This window comes from Haliotis cracherodii, unplaced genomic scaffold (genome assembly GCF_022045235.1).
Source record: "Haliotis cracherodii isolate W230 unplaced genomic scaffold, xgHalCrac1.p SCAF_7, whole genome shotgun sequence".
NCBI lineage: Eukaryota > Metazoa > Mollusca > Gastropoda > Lepetellida > Haliotidae > Haliotis > Haliotis cracherodii.
The window spans coordinates 20,027,311-20,036,649 of NW_027266330.1; the positions used below are offsets into that span (position 1 = coordinate 20,027,311).

At 39.9% G+C, this 9,339-nt stretch overlaps 1 long non-coding RNA gene across 1 annotated transcript; it reads right to left on the minus strand.

Moving 5' to 3' along the window:
- Positions 1–577: 577 nt before the first annotated feature.
- Positions 578–8,294, minus strand: LOC139447549 (uncharacterized). The gene is made up of 3 exons (XR_011652031.1): positions 8,236–8,294; positions 6,009–6,068; positions 578–855 (listed from the first exon to the last, which is right to left on the minus strand). It is a non-coding gene; the product is annotated as an uncharacterized lncRNA (long non-coding RNA).
- Between the last annotated feature and the right edge of the window lie 1,045 nt (positions 8,295–9,339).

Sequence of the window (9,339 nt, forward strand, 5' to 3'; positions counted from 1 at the left end):
ATCGGGTGGTCATGTGATCAGGCTCGCTGACTTGGTTGTTGCATGTCATCATATCCCAATTGCGTGGATCGATGCTCATAATGTCCCTGGATTGTCTGGTCCAGACCGCCGTCATATAGCTAGAATATTGCTTAGTGTGGCGTTAAACAACAAAGAACGAAAAGACTAAGTGAAAGGCAACCTGCTGAACTTGAGAAAGTAAAACGACAACATGAACTTGATGAACTTGCCTTGCCTGTGTGCCAATACAAAATGCCAAACTGTCAGTCAATGTTTTTGACTTAACACAGGTGACATCTTCTCCTACTTTTCAATAAGTTTCTGAGTATGCTCCGGAAATTAACGGTACCCAAGTCCAACGTGTTGTTATGGAAATGCAAAACAGAATATTTTTAAAAAAAAATCCCTGTCTTCCCGAATAGCAACGGTTATCGGTGTAGTAATTGCGTGATGAGTTCCCTGGAAGAAATATTGACCAGTTAATGAGTAATGCTTCAGAAACAAAACATGACACAAGGATGAAGTCTTTCCGTATCACCAGACGAACTACGTCTTGTATAAAATAAACAAGAAACAATAAAGACAGTCATGTTTACTTTTCTCTTTTGAAACTTAACACTGGCAATCATCGAGACACTTGCGTCTTTTTGTCAGCTCCTTCCCGACGCAAGGGGGCACAGAGGCTCTGTTGATATAGTTTTTACAGTCATTTCCTCTTCCGTCGACGCATTTGTTAATTTCAACACACGCGCTGATGGCGCATTTACTCTGACAGATGACACAGCTCATTCGGTTTGCATCCACCATTGCTATGATAACCATGGGCAGAATCAACAGAAGGGCGAATGTGAACTTCTGAAAAAGATGAGTTTGTATGTCAACACCGTCTTACAGTTAGTTTAGTTTATAAAACAATGTATTTAAAACAATGAACCCCTTTACATAGATATAGAACAGTAAACCCATCTTGATGAAGCTTGGTCAAACTGACCAATGACTACACTGCTTTCAACTCAACCAAACCATCAGCAGTGTTTCTGGGATAAAACCGCATCGGGAAATCATCCATCAGACTTAAATAAATGGCACTGGTTATGATTTAGGCTAAGACATGTCCCCAGCGTTTCTCGGATATTTCGATCACGCTTCGAGTAAATATGAAAATGCCTAAGATACGGCTTTAGGTTACGTCAGATGTTATATTTTGTATCTCCTGACATACGGACCCAGCGACCTTAAACGTTAGGATGGAGAAATAATTCCAGTTAAAGAGTTTTGTATTAGGCAATTCATGTTCAACACTCGCGTCGAGCGTGTATAACGTCCTGATATTTAACAATGGTCAACGCTGGAGACGACTACTTTTGCAAATCAAGCAATTGACCAAAAAACCGTCGCGCCGTCGCTTCATTTCAGGCCAAACCTAAAAAACAGAAACATATTTTTGTGGGCCTTACCACCGAGACATTTACGGAAAGAAAAACACAAATTGTTTTCCAGCCAGCCTTGGTCACAGCGGTCTCCAGTGGAAGTCGTGAGTTGCTATGGAAATACTATAAATTTTCACGTCATATTTCATGGAAATATCAAAACATAAAAAAATAATTTGACATTTATACTTTCTCATCCCACGGACCGTTTTTTCTACAATTTGCTACAGATGTAAATAAAGGTCATAGAGACGCTCGTTTAACGTTTAGTCTCTCGAACCCTTCCCTTGGCTCTTGACAGCTTTCGAATAGATTTGCAAAAATGAAGCATAAATTGCAGGGCTTTCATCACCTGGTTCATCTCAACGTGGTTAGAGTGAACATGATTCCAGGCCGATACCGTGCATACAGATTGCATGGACGCTTGTGATTCTAGGAAATGCACAATACGGTGCTGACATTTAGCATACAGGATGTGTTGATTTGAATAAGGAAATGGCTTTTAAATTGGTGAGGTGAGGTGAAACGGGGTTGAACGTCGCGTCCAAGATTATTGCACTTATATAGCGACGTGCATGTACGTGTGTATGTGTGGCTGCTTGTACTAGTCCGGACTGATGCCGATTTTTAGTGCTAGCTCACTGAGATACTATGCAGCAGTTTAACATGAATACCCCACTCAGACACAGTATACTGACTCCGAGCCGACCAGTCCTTGTTTTAGCCCTTTAATGCCGAGCGCCAGACAGGGTAACAACAAGTACCATCTTTAACGTCTTTTGGATCGAACCCCGGACCTTCCGCTCGAGCGGACGTTCTCCAACTAGACCACGGAGGTGGTCCTTTTAAATTGGCTTGTCTGTGCCTGTGACTAAGGATGTAACACTTTTGATAACAATCACATGTTGAACCATATCAGTTTCACATTACAGATTTTAAGTTATTTACTGTCGGTGTACAGATAATCAGTTAATTGTGGCTAGGTGTTAAATGTCAGTGTACAGATAATCAGTTAATTGTGGCTACGTGTTAAATGTCAGTGTACAGATAATCAGTTAATTGTGGCTAGGTGTTAAATATCAGTGTACAGATAATCAGTTAATTGTGGCTAGGTGGTAAATATCAGTGTACAGATAATCAGTTAATTGTGGCTAGGTGTTAAATGTCAGTGTACAGATAATCAGTTAATTGTGGCTAGGTGTTAAATATCAGTGTACAGATAATCAGTTAATTGTGGCTAGGTGGTAAATATCAGTGTACAGATAATCAGTTAATTGTGGCTAGGTGTTAAATGTCAGTGTACAGATAATCAGTTAATTGTGGCTAGGTGGTAAATATCAGTGTACAGATAATCAGTTAATTGTGGCTAGGTGGTAAATATCAGTGTACAGATAATCAGTTAATTGTGGCTAGGTGGTAAATACCAATGTACAGATAATCAGTTAACTGTGGCAGGGTTTCAAATGTCAGTGCACAGATAATGAGTTGCTAATTTCTAGGTTTCAAACATCAGTATATATAATCAGTTATTTGTGGCATGGTTTCAAATATCAGCAAGCAAATGAGGTGACATATTGCACGAAGTATTTAGAATATTTACACACTAACGTAAATGGACGATTTGACAATGACAGTTTATTCGTATTTAGGGTAAAGTACTGTAAGAATGTAACTAAAACAACAGCATAGTTTACGCACACAACGTAACTCCTATAGACCCATGTTCGGTGGCAACCACTGTTCACAAAGTTCACAAAGTCTTTCCGTCATAAAAAAAACTGAACAATATTAATAATTCTAATCTCTTCATCATCAATATTGAGACAAGTAATTCGTTATTTAGTTCATTACCAGCATGATTCTTGTCAAATTCACGCTGGATTGTTAATAAAAGCGGCAAGACATTTTCCATAATAAAAATAAATAAAAAATCTCTGCCAAATGCAGTCTGTTGTACGATTCCCACTATAACATGAACATTGGTTTGTGAATTACTATCAATGCTAGGTGTGAAGTACTAATGTCACTAGGTGTTCGCGAGAAGGCGATGGAGTCCGCCACAAACACATGCAAAGGCAAGGCAATCGTTCACCTTACAAAGCACGAGAACATATCATGGTATAAGTCAAAATAGGGTCACTGATTCGATTTCTATTTGGAAATGTCCTCCACGTGTCTAGAACAAAACATTTCGATAGCTTTACTGAGGCCTTAAATGTTGTAACCCTAATCAAACAACGTTTGAGCAAGAGTCGTATGACGCTCTTTGACATATTGGTAGAACTCAAAAGTTAGGAAATGTACGTAGACACCATGGGCTGGAGCTGCTTGAAAAATAATCGGTATATACGTATGAAGGGAAAGTTGGTTTTGGATTGTTGAAGTCATCCCTGTCATGGCCCTGTGGACAGTTTTATTGTCTATCTGAATCTTTATGCATATATCTATATATGAAACAGATGAGGCAGTGTGACTAGTCTCCTTTATTTCTAGATCAGGTTAGTAATCAGTGGACAGTAATTGGCTATTTGACGCTTAAGTTGAAATTCTTAAGCCAAATATCCTTGTTTTGATGTTGCAGATCCGAGCAGCTGACATAAAGAAACAGATCAGCCAGAAGAAAAGCACAATGGAGGACCATGGGGGTGCCTAGCTACTTCTTGCTTCATTGCCCTATCCCCGAATTTCAAATATGGTTTCTCAGATAACTTTCATTTTTGAAAATTGTCATGAACCTTTGACGATAGAAATGTAACAATATCGATGGTCACCACGTGAAGCGAAAATGCCCCCTGGATCAAGGAATGACAATTTCCCTTACGTTTGTTGTGTTATTTTCGTGATAAAATAAACAGCAGTGAAAGCAGCGATCGCATTATCAGCCAGATGGAACATTTGGCCCACTCGATTCTGTTTTTAGTTGTCGGCTCGACTGACAGGAATGGATTAGATTGCCTATCCTGATTTAGGCTTCACGTGCTACCGGTAGAGAAGGACATGCTTGCTATTGCTTACCCTTTTCGCCAACACCTGGTTGAAGATACAAATTACGGTAGTTGGGAAGCATTGATTAAAGTGTTTGCTAGTTTCGCCGAATTTGGGGTTTGATTCCTCAAGTGGATACCATCGGCCCATTTCTTTGAGTCCGGAGCTGTAAAATTGCTGAAATCGCTAGAAGCTGTGTAAAACTTAAATTCCCTCACGCAACCATGATAACATCCAGGGCCAGGTATCGGTCCCTCAACAGAGGCTCAGTTACCATGGAATCAAAAGGCTAACGTCAACGTCAACGCCTGAGAATAACCAGTCTAGATTATCCGCCAAAACAGAGGCATAACAAACCAAAAACAATGTGAAAATTATATGAATAGATCACTGAAAATCAATGACACCAGGTGTTTGCGAAAAGGGTTAGCATGACTTGCTCCACCGGTAGCACCCGCCACTCACAGTGTTCGCATAAAACGTGTTTGTTGCCTGACGTCGCCCAGACTTAGTCCTGCCATACGACGGCGGAGTGTTAACAATCAAGTCTTGTCCAGGATATCAAGTGACGGGCCAGACAATCCGGTGTTTACTGATTTTGTTGAATCTAAAAACGATATAGTAGTCTTGTACAGGCATCTTATAAGTTCATCCTCTTTCAATAAATCCTAGTCCTTATACAACATCATCAACGCAGTCTATCCTTAACAGCATTTACAATTTCCCTCATAATGAAACCTTATGAAATATTAGTTGAAGGTGTTGACATACCTAGGCTTTTACTTACTCAGATTCCTGATTATACCGATTTACTTTAAAACTATTTTCGTTGTTGTTTAACACCACACTCGGTGCATGTTTCGACAAAGGGATTGTCTATTTCTGCCACGACGAAAATCAACCGCTATTCCCACATTATAAAAGTAAATTATTATATTGTGGTTGTTTCTTAGCGCCACACATCATAATATTCCATCTATATAACGGCCCCCTGTAAATAATCGCGTCTGGACCAGAAAAACAGTGATTGCTATTAATGCCGTCGAGTCAACGCGTCTTGCCACCCCATTCACGAAGGCGCCCCTTACGGCAAGCATAGCTTGTTAGGGACCAATTCTTGCCAAGAAACTCCTTTGGGTCTATTCCTACTAACATGTACCATTTTAAAAAAATAGTATCGATAATATTATATTTTCTGTGGTTTGTAAGATAATGAGATGGTATCATCATGGCTTATGTCCACATACAACTTCGAAGAACTTTGTTTTGGTTACATTGTATGTTGATTCAGAGATCTGCTTGTCGGCCAATCCGCATCTTTTTTCATCAGGCAATAAAAGAGTTTATATCATTAATATAAGTACATATTCTTATGAGTTTCAACATCAGTGTGATCGGTGTGGTAGCCTAGTTGGTCAGACTTTGATCGTCAAGCCGAAGGTTCGAGTTCCGACATCGTTACAATGATGATGATGATGATGATGATGATGATGATAAAAATAATTCTATATTCAATTAGCCAGATTCCATTTTTGTCATTCTCAGCTCCCTGGGAAGTATTCAATCTCATCATACCAATGACACAAATCTTACCATGTTGGTGTTATGATGTATGTCTGTTGTTAACAGATTGTTGCTGAGAAAAAGATGAATCTGAAAAAAAACATAAATACCATGTTATTTTTTATTGTATACAGTCGTAGAACTGAACATTGGAACACTTGTCAATCCGAATGGCCATCAGCGTGAGTGGGCGATTGACTTTAGTTTAACTCCGCTTTGAACAGTATTTCAGTTACATCACGACATGTCATATTCATGTCAGAGGAAAGCCGACTTCACGCACGTCTTTCACTTTTAAGTTTGTTGGTTTGTTTGTTGTTTAACGCCGCACTCAGCAATATTCCAGCTATATGACGGCGGTCTGTAAATAATCGAGTCTGGACCAGACAATCCATTGATTGACATAACGAGCATCGATCCACGGTATTGGGATACGATGACATGCACCAAGCAAGTCACCGAGCCTGACAACCCGATCCCGGGATTCGAACCCAAGATTATTGGATCCTTGCACGTCTAAGGAAGGTAACTACTCACAGCGAATTACGTCGCCCCATTATAACTTTGGTGCATAATATGCTTATGAGACACCCGTGTCGGCAAGTTTGTCATAACTTAAAGGTTATTCACCCGGAGGAGATAGGTTGAACAATCATGTCGCTGTCGTACTTCTTCGAGGCAACGACATTGAGTTTTTTTGTCAGCCACAATGACTTCATTCGAGTTTCCCGAACTGATCATTCTGACGCCGACACTGATTCAAGCATAAATAAAACCAATCGTGAATAATATGTATGTTTCAAACCCATTCCCAGGGAACAAAAAAAAGTGATCCTATTCTAGATGCATGCAAAAATGTAGATGCAGTCGGCTTAAACAATAGTGGTAGGTCATCCTGACTGAAAGTTCTAGGAAAACGATATGTGCACGTAAGAGTTTTTAATATTCCGTTGATTGTCTGCAACAGCACTTTGGAAGACAGACGATAGTTCATGTTCAAATAAAAATAAAGTCGATTTCCAGGGATAATGAAAACTACAAAGAAACACAATTTCTCGCAGATACACCTGGAATCATATATATATGGTGAGGTGAAATGGGGTTAAACGTCGCGTCCAAGATTATTGCACTTATATAGCGACGTGTGTGTGTGTTTGTGTGTATGTGTGTTAGTGTGTATGTATGTATGTATGTATGTGCGTGCGTGCGTGCGTGCGTGCGTGCGTGCGTGCGTGCGTGCTTGTATGTATGTATGTATGTACCTGGTTCAAGAAGTTGTACAATTTCTTATTCATGCGACAAAACCCTTTCAATAATTATAAGAAATCTCTGCCAGTCCTATGAATCCCTATAGTTTTAAAGGTTTACCTCGAAGTTCCATAAATCATACTGGAATACTGTTAAAAGTGACGTTAAACCCAACTCACTCACTCACAGCTTAATGTGGGAGGAATGCCCGAAGTAATGCAGGTCTCAGACGTACAAGCTCAAGACATAGTCGAAATCGTACAACGTACTATGCGTTTAGCAGAGATTTCGTATGATTGTGGTGAGGGTTTTGCCGCATTTATCAAACACTTTTATATCAGGGCGCCTACCTAAGCTTCACATGGTAAATAATATTTGGGGTTTGAAAAATGCATTCGTCCAATTGAAAATTGCCAGATCGTATTGATCAGGACTAGCCAAGTTTTATCTTTCCATACCGACGAATATGTCCCCGACACTATTTATTGCTGATCGTAAGCTGCGTTAACCAAAGCGGTAAACGTCTAAGACTTGCAACACGTCAGGCTTTCCTCCGAAATTCAACTGACACGTTGTGATATAACTGGAATACTGTTCTAAGCAGCGTAAAACCAAACTCAATCACTCACTTGTAAGCGGCAGGTGAGTAGAACGGGTTAATTGCGAAGGTGTCGGTCCTGTATCAATGCACGAGGTGGACACAATCGCTACTGACTGTGTGAACAAAACCCATTTGCATATGGTAGGGGCACTCCTACACTGCGCTGCATGTCCCACTGCTTGTTACTTACCACGGCATTAAAGCGTTTGAACCGACTCCCTTAATATTTCATATGTCACAATAGAGGAGTACTTGACAGTTATATGTTCTTTAGATCTTATGATGTAGCAGTAGCGTAGCAACGTATCATTGCAACCGGTGATTTGTTATACACAGATACATCCTTGACTACCTGAAAAAATAATTTGATCAAACCTGGAAATTGAAAAGAAAAATTAAAATATTTACCTCAAACCCGTTCAAAAAGAATGTTCAGTTTGCTTGCCATAGACACAAGTGATGATGAGTGCCAATAGGCCGCTTTATATACCATTCTGACACCACAACAGGATGTCATGGTCATTTGACAAATAATTACGGTGTTTTCGAAGTTGAAGAGATGGTATGCAATTATTGGAACAATGACGCGTTATCTATGCGGTGTATTGCAAAGGTTACACCGAACCTATTCCCTTTGGTATTTCCAGCATTGGTGAAATTGTTCTAATTGTTCCATGGGTGAAGCACTTCAGGCGTAGGTTGTGCTTCTTTTAGAAACTTTGGCACACACAAGGAAGGGTTGTGTAATCAATTCGATAATAAGCTTTTAATGTGGGGAATGACTATTATAATTACAGTTTGTTCCAATTGTTTGGATTGTTTAGTCACTGCGTTGTGGGGGTAAACGTGGATGATTAATGATGGAAAATGGAATCATGTCATTATAACTCTCGTGCTAAACTCGGTTTCGGCTCGTCATTTATTGAGATACATGTACATTCCATTCCGTGGTTGTGTATTATGTAACCCTGTTAAAGTTTTCAGGGAACCTAGGTCTTTGACAAATATTCTCGCCCATGGGCCACACTTCGCCCTGGGCCCGCCCATGGGTGACATAGTTTAAATTTTGAGTTTTCAAAAAAGATGTTTTACAACTTTTCTTCCTTTTTTATGTACCCATAAGAACAGCATGTTCAATTTTGTAAATACCTTTGACAGAGACTATATATATATATATACTACACAAAAAACGCTTAGGAGCACGATATTACTATACACTGTCATGGCATGACAGATTAACTCAAGTAACGTCACACATTTCTGTAGTCTTAACTGGGCATGACATATTATCCATCGTAATGTGAAAGAATCGGCTGGTCCTTCACTTCTTGTGAGTGGTATAGAACGGCCAGGCACACATTAAAGGAGCGTTCGAATACCACTGGCTTAGGGGGCAACAAAAATAGCTGTTTGGCACCGGTTTAACCCTGATAGTGTCAAATGAGTGCGAAGTATGTGATTCTAAGCCGCCTGATAAACACATGATGGTACCCATGAGGTTGCGTGGTCTAG